Source organism: Myotis myotis, unplaced genomic scaffold (assembly GCF_014108235.1).
Source record: "Myotis myotis isolate mMyoMyo1 unplaced genomic scaffold, mMyoMyo1.p scaffold_m19_p_23, whole genome shotgun sequence".
In the NCBI taxonomy this organism is placed as follows: Eukaryota; Metazoa; Chordata; class Mammalia; order Chiroptera; family Vespertilionidae; genus Myotis; species Myotis myotis.
In genome coordinates, this window is record NW_023416328.1 from 6,861,935 (window position 1) to 6,869,592 (window position 7,658).

The 7,658-nt window shown below is 47.6% G+C and overlaps 1 protein-coding gene across 4 annotated transcripts in view; it reads right to left on the reverse strand.

Annotated features, from left to right (window-relative positions):
• Positions 1 to 7,232, reverse strand: part of CERS3 (ceramide synthase 3) — a 59,240-nt gene extending 52,008 nt beyond the window's left edge. Inside the window, exons 1-2 of one of the 4 annotated variants that reach the window (XM_036355664.1) lie at positions 6,769 to 7,187; positions 4,501 to 4,623 (exon numbers count right to left, since the gene is read on the reverse strand). The gene's annotated coding sequence lies outside the window, so the exon portion shown is untranslated. Of the gene's footprint in view, positions 1 to 4,500; positions 4,624 to 6,768 lie in introns of all 4 variants that reach the window. The other 3 variants (XM_036355665.1, XM_036355663.1, XM_036355666.1) reach the window with 3 other exon arrangements.
• Positions 7,233 to 7,658: the final 426 nt, after the last annotated feature.

Sequence of the window (7,658 nt, forward strand, 5' to 3'; positions counted from 1 at the left end):
TATAAAACTTTAAGTCACCGTTACAAACCAGTAGAAGAACTTGGTGCCAATCGAACTTGGCCGACCAATCAGTTTTGTTTGACCTTCACAGTATTTAAAACAATTTGAGCCCATATTTAAAACACAGTATCTGTGAAGCGCAATAAAGCAAAGGGTGCCTCTACCGACGGGAGCTACAGGCCATCGCTGACCAGCCAGGACCACTGCCAACTCAGTCACCTGGCTGGCTTTCTCAGGCACTTAACTCTGGGATTCCTTGATTTATTGTGTGAATTATGTCTTCCAAGTAACTTGAGTAAAGGTAATCATGGCCTAGCATAGCCTGATGTGATTACAGTTATATTAAAGCAGATGGTTTTCCAAAGGGCCAGCTGTGACCCGTCAGTGCCCTGGCTGTCAATCCTGGCCCTACATGGGAATTCTTGGGAGGGGTTTTTAAGCCACGCTCTCCCCTCATCCAGACCAAGTAAATCAGGATCTCTGAAGGTGCCGGCCTGGCATTGGCACTGTTGTTATTGCTGCTTAACAAACTCATTTACTGAGGTACAGCATACAAATAGCAAAGTAACACATCGTTAAGGTGAACACACCTATGTTATAACCAGCAGCCAGACCGAGAAAAGAGACCCCAGACCCTGCCTTTGGACCCCTCCCGGTCACTACCCAACCTTCCCCAACTATCAAACCCTTACTTCTAGCTCCATGCACTAACGCTGTGGTTCTTAAACTTACGGATTCATACCACATGCATCCCCTTTGCACCTGGATTCTTGCTCTCAGCACTTGTGACTGAGGTGCATCCAGGCTGGTGCATGTACCGTAGATGACTCCTTTTCTTTGGTGCTTAGTATTTCACAGCATGACTATATCACCACCTATTTTTCCATCCTACTGGGGCGTTTTGAGTTTGGGACTATAACAAACAATGCTGCTGTCTATGAACATTCTTGAACATGTCTTTTGGTAGACATATGTATGCGTTTCTGTAGGGCATGTACCTAGGGGTGGAAATGCTAGGCCATAAGGATATGTATACTCAGGTTAGGAGTGGAAATGCTAGGTCATAAGTATATGTATACTCAGGTTAGGAGTGGAAATGCTAGGCCATAAGGATATGTATACTCAGGTTAGGAGTGGAAATGCTAGGCCATAAGGATATGTATACTCAGGTTTAACACACATTGTTGGACTACTTTCCAAAGCTGTTGCCCCAATTTATGCTCCTACAACAGTATGAGAGAGAGAGAGAGAGAGAGAGAGAAGCACAGAGAAAGACTGAATGCACTGTTTCATGCATGCATTCATTCATTGGTTGATTTCCTATGTGCCCTGACTGGGGACCGAACCTGCCACCTTGGCATATCGGGACAATGCTGTAACCACAGCGCTACCAGGCCAGGGCCTGGCTTTAGTATTTTTTTTTAAAGTTCTCTATTGGATCTTATTTTCAGCCAGTATTGAGAACCACTATCAATGGGTCAGAAAAGTCATTCATAGGCCATGACCAGAGATTGTCTACAGTGGAACGGAATAGAAAAGAAAACATCAATATGTATCAAGCATTGTTTAGTGAAACTTTTTTCTCTGAGAGAGAGAGAGAGAGAGAGAGCGAGCTTGAAGGGGTCTAAAAAGTATTTTCTTGCCATCGATGATAATCAAAAAATTTTTAAAATCCACTGTAATAGTGTAATCAGTGAAACAATTACTTAGGAAAACTCAACGTGCATATGACTTTACAGTCATCATCCAGAAATGCTCTGAGCGAAGCTTTACTCTCCCCCAGCTGGCGGTGGACCAGAATTCCCAGAGAGCAGATCTCGCTGGAAACAAGTCAGGGAAAGCCGCTTATGGCTAATGCACCAGAAGGAGCTCATTAGGGGACCCTGCCCTTTGACCCACAGTGGAATATGATAATGAGCCCACGATGTGAACACTGTAAGAGAAAACGGTTCATCTGCACAACCTGGGATTTGTTCGGCATCAGCAAATTCTAAGTTTGTAAAGTTTTAATCAGATGTTCAACAAGAAAACACTTTTGAGGGCAAGAAATCGAAGCCAATTTAGTTATTAAATGATATCAAGTCATCCTCATTACTGAAGAATATGCTCTCAGAATTTTTGCTTGCATTTTGACATGATTACTTTATTGTTCAGCCCAAGTGAGGGCCAATCTAATCAACAAGTATTTACTGACGACCCACTAAAATACATATGTCTGGCAAAGGAGTCAAAATAAAAGAAATAGACCTTGTTTTTGCATATAGTATCTCTAGAGGATAAATGGATTAAGGCATATGACTTTTTCTCCCTAAGTACTTCATTTTAGAACATGGAGATAGTAAATGAAGATGATTTTAAGCCCTTTAATGTAATACTTTATCTCGTCAAATAACCCAAACATAGGCTCCAGTTGTGAACTTTATAATTTTCCCTTTACTGAGAAATGTGCGTGGTGATCATTTCACAATGAATACAAATATCGAATCATCTGTAACATCTGAACGAATATCATGTTATGTGCATTACATCTCGATTAAAAGAAAAAGCTGGAGAACTACTTCCATTTCTCCCTTTGCCAGGCTGGTGACCCCATGCCACGTGTGTCAGAAGGCGCCACTGCAGGATGGAAGCAGGCAGCACAGGCTATGATGGGAGAAGAAATAAACCTCCGGTGGACACACAAGGAAATAGGTGTCTTTTGGTTTTGTTTTATATTTTGCACATGAACATGAATGTGTGTGTATGTGAGTCTGTCTGTGGTGTGTGTGTGTCCCTGTTTGTGGTGTGTGTGTATGTGTGTATATTGTGTAAGCACGCATGCGCGCACCAATCCTAAGCAGAGGTGTTTGGAAATTGTGGTGAAATATCTTAGTTTCCTGGCATTTCCTGAAGATATAATTCAGGAAACAATAAAAAGGAAACTTTCCATTGAATTGGAACTTCTGTAAACCAAGCATCAGCTATGTGTTAGGCTTCCAGTCTGTTCAGCTTACTTTCCTTAAGAACATAGCACAGCCTGGCTGGCTGGCGTGGTTCAGTGGTTGAGCATCGACCTATGAACCAGGAGGTCACCGTTTGATTCCTGGTCAGGGCACATATCCAGGTTGCTGGCTCAATCCCCAGTAGGGTGCACGCAGGAGGCAGCTGATCAATGATTCTTATCATTGATGTTTCTAACTCTCTCTCCCTCTCCCTTCCTCTCTAAAATCAATAAATACATATATATTAAAAGAACATAGCACAGACCCCCTTCCACAGGCTCTCCAGTATCCAGGTGGGCAGAAATAAAGAAGGAATGCTAATCCAAATGAATCAAAACCTTTTAACTTTGTACTAGAACGGCATATAGACACTTACAGTCTGAGAAACTTTTAAGTCTCATACTTGGGAAAGATGAAATGTGTCTCAAAGTCAAGTTCTTTTCTCAGTAAAGCTATCTTCTGTTTATTAGTGGGCTTTCTCAGACTTTAAGGTCAGATAAGAATGAAATTTGGAAATAATTTAGCTGTTTTAAAAACACAGTGATTGCTGAAGTCTATATACAAGCATCTGTCCACCATCAGCAGAAAGCCCATGGGGAATTCTGGCTGTTACAGTGTCGAACAAGGTCAAATTGTCAATCTCTCGTTCACCTGCCACTGGAAGTTTTATACCTAAGCCCTAATTTATTTGACTTGGCATTTTAGCTTAGTTTACATTTTCATCATTTAAAAATCCTTGCTACAAGACATTATCTTAGGGCAATACATATAGTATGAGTCATAAAATGATGACACTGACGGTCGCATAGGACTTAGGGGAAAAGTCCTGCTACTTTGGGATGCCTTTCACGGTGCCTATTGTTTGGTCTGTCCAGCGTGGACACAAAGATTCCTCCCATCGTTCTGGGTCCACCAAGTACAGGAAACAACCATCTGGGCTGTGCAAGGCCGGTAAGGCCAGGGCAGGCGTTCCAGGAAAGGAAGGTGCGACTGTGCTTGATGCCGGCAGGAGCTTCCTGGCACTCCCACCTGCCTCTCTGTGCCGATCCACACTTCACCGGGAGCCAGAGGTGGGACAGGCGGCCCACACATCGTTCCTGATGCCAACCCGCCTACTTGCTAAACGTGACTCCAGGCTTTTAGCCAGTAAATAAGCCAACCACGCATGTCTCAAACCCATCTTTATGAAGGTGTGTTATCTCTAGTTCAGTCTTAGCACTGTAGCCCTAGTCACAGTGGGGAGCCTTGGACACCCAAGGCTGCTGTGTGGATGGCCTGCCAGGGGCCTAAGGTAAATAAAAGGTCTCCACACTATGTACTCTGTTTCTCCTCGCACGCGCACCCACCGGCAATGCTTCTTTGGGGGCCCAGGAAAACTCAGGCGGGGTGTGTGTGTGTGTGTGTGTGTGCGCGCATGCATGCGTGCGTGCGTGTGTGTGCATGCGTGCTGACCTCTAACTCTGCAATACTTCACACAGGACACTGGCTTATGAAGCATCTGATGTTCCTGCTTTCCTACCTAAGTTTACTCTGCTTTAGGGACTCTCAGCACAGGATGGTCACGACCCTGGTCCAAAGTTGATCGGCTCCAGCATGAAGGATCCCCATAATCGCAATGGATTTTCTAAGAAAGTCAGTCTCACTGCAATATAAGGAAGCATCAACGAATGACCAGAGACGTGAATACAGATGGGAAGTCCACCACTTGTCAGTCACGCGGGAGGTGCTTTGCTTCAATCGGCTGCCTCCTGCACGCCCCCTACTGGGGATCGAGCCTGCAACCCGGGCATGTGCCCTGACTGGGAATACAACCAGCAACCTCTGGGTTCCTGGGTGGATGCTGAGCCACGGAGCCCCATCAGCCAGGCTCGTCTTTCTGTTCTTTGTAACAAACAACCCTGTGCAGCGGATGTTCTAATCATCGCCTTATCAATAAGGAAACAGGTTTGAAGAAATTCTCTGACTTGCCCAGGTCACCGAGTTAACAAGCAGGGGGACTGAAATCTAGATCTTTCTGCCTCTCCTGCCCACATTCTGCCCGCCATACCATGCCGGCCCCCAACAGTGAAGCACATCATAGACTGACTTTTGGCCTTTTGCTATAAGACGCCATGTGAGCGTGTTATCGTGGGCTCAGGGCTGCTCACAGGCCGAGGGCCCCGTGAAGGGCTGATGGCATAGGACAGGAATGCAGAAGGCTCAATCGCATAGATCTCTGGGTGCCGTGAGGCAGCAGAGTCCTGGCTCCCTCCCTTCCCTGCTCTGCCTGTCAACCTCACTCAGCCCAAATTCCTCATCTAGAAACTGCACAACGTGAGTTTTATCTCATTGAATTAAGTGGGAAAATGCACATATGCGCAACAGTGTGTGTGTGTGTGTGTGTGTGTGTGTGTGTGTGAGAGAGAGAGAGAGAGAGAGAGAGAGAGACAGAGAGAAAAAGAGAGAGAGAGAGAGAGAGAGAGAGAGAGAGAGAGAGAGAGAGAATTATTACTAACCCAGAATTCTCTTGAAACTTATGTAAATTAATTGGGTTGCTGTTAGAAAAGGCAGAAATATTTTTAATAGGAAGAGCCTACAATTATTGTGCATGAACATATGCCTCTTGCCCCTTAAAGAATGTGTCCCGCCCTGGCCGGTGTGGCACAGTGGATAGAGCGTCGGCCTGCGGATTGAAAGGTCCCAGGTTTGATTCTGGTCAAGGGCATGGACCTTGGTTGCGAGCACATCCCCAGCAGGGAGTGTGCAAGGAGGCAGCATCTGATCGATGTTTCTCTCTCATCAATGTTTCTAACTCTCTCTCCCTCTCCCTTCCTCTGTGTAAAAAAACCAATAAAATATATATATTTTAAAAAAGAATGTGTCCCTTTGGGCGGGAATTCTACCGATGAAATTTTAAGGAACCCCCCTTTTAAAAAAAAGAATTGTAGGGGGGTAGGAGGGGAGAGGAATGAGGAGTTGTCTGAAGCCCAGCCCTCACTCATGGTACAGAAGACCCCTGAACGCCATGGATTCATGAATAAGTTCATCTCCACCACCTAGTGAGTCCCGGGGTTTCTTTTCCTTGTGCTGAATAAGGCTTTTTAGGAAATAAAATGGCTTGAAAGAACATCCTTGCTAAACACGTGCTTGGGTGGGAAAAAATAAAGTTTTGTTTTGCTTCTCCCCACGAGGCTGGCAGTTTGAGAGCTAATCAGCGAGTGTCTTCTAGAGCGACCCTGAGCCCTAGCCGGTTTGGCGCAGTGGACAGAGAGACACTGAGATTATGACTCGACAGGGGAGCTTAGAAAAGCTCCCCCCGTGGGGGGAATGGGTCCTGCCTTGTCCCCAGCTAAAGTCATCCCGGGACGGTCCTGGCGGCCTGAACACGTTCTCCACAACCCGGGCTTTCCTAGCAGACCACGCTGTGCGGCTGGGCTCGGCCTCCTGGGATCTCACTCTCAGGCCATTCTCCCTGTCCGTCCCTTCCACGAATCAGTACAAATTCCTCCATCAGCCGGTGACACAGGTCCCAAGTAGAAGTCTGGAGGCCACACTTACTCTCCCCACCAAAGATGTCTGAAGTACCGCTCACCAAGCAAAGGGATTCAAACCCCTCTTTTCTGTCTCCCTCCCAGAAAATCCAGCCAAAATGAGCACTGTGACCCCCCTTTTCCCTCTCTCTCTCTCTCTCTCTCTCTCTCTCTCTCTCTCTCTCTCTCTCACACACACACACACACACACACACACACAGTCAAGGCCTCCTGGGTTGAAAGTTCTCAACGAGCAACATCAGCAGAGAGGTGCCTACCTGTCTGGGGCTTCAGTCCACAGAAGGCGCCCCCAGCCTCAGCCGCCCAGCCGCCTGCCCGCGTTCCAGCCCGGCGCCTGCTACCACAGGGCAGCGCTCCTCATCGCTGCGTGCGCTGGGATTCCTGCAGGGACCCACCCTCCGAAGTTGCAAGTCAAGATTTCTGACTGAGGGCGATCCGTGACGTGAGGCAGAGCGACGGGATGGCACCTTCAGGTTCTTCCAGATGGGACGTCCTTTCCTGTCTCACCACTGGGAGAGGAGAACACTGGAATTCAGTCCGACACGGAATCACAGCGAGTTGCCTCATCGGCGCGGCCTTTCGGGGCGCAGGGTTATGAGTCAACTGCTGAACAGGATGGTCTTGTTAGCACGGGAAGGAGGGGGTGATGCGGTGGTGGCAAGGAACCTGAAACATGGTTAACAATGCGCTGCCACCGAGCTGGTAGGGCAGCCGTGGGACTCTCTAGAAGCCTGCGAGGACTGGCGGGGCTTTGTGCTCATTAAACCACCCCACCAGCCCCAGGCCGGGGAGCTCGTCACCTCGGATTATCAGCCCACAAGGGTGCCTGTTTCTTAGCTTTTTGAACCACATCACAACAAAAATACAACAGCCGGGCCACCTGTCCTATTCAGAGAAGCCAGATGTAATTCCCTTTGCCCCTTTTCAAACACCATCCCAGCCCACGGAAGACACGCCTGCGCGTGGCAGGACATACATGTTGTCGCTGCCCGCTCAGGGCCTGTCAATGCCAAAGGCATGGTCCCGACTGTGCACAGCCCTGACGTGAGGCCGTGTGCGCCTTTCGGGGCCGTTTTCCTTTCTCTCGCCTGAAGATGAAACAACTCCAGGCGTGGGTTCTTTAAAGGCGCTCTGAGAGGGACAGAGC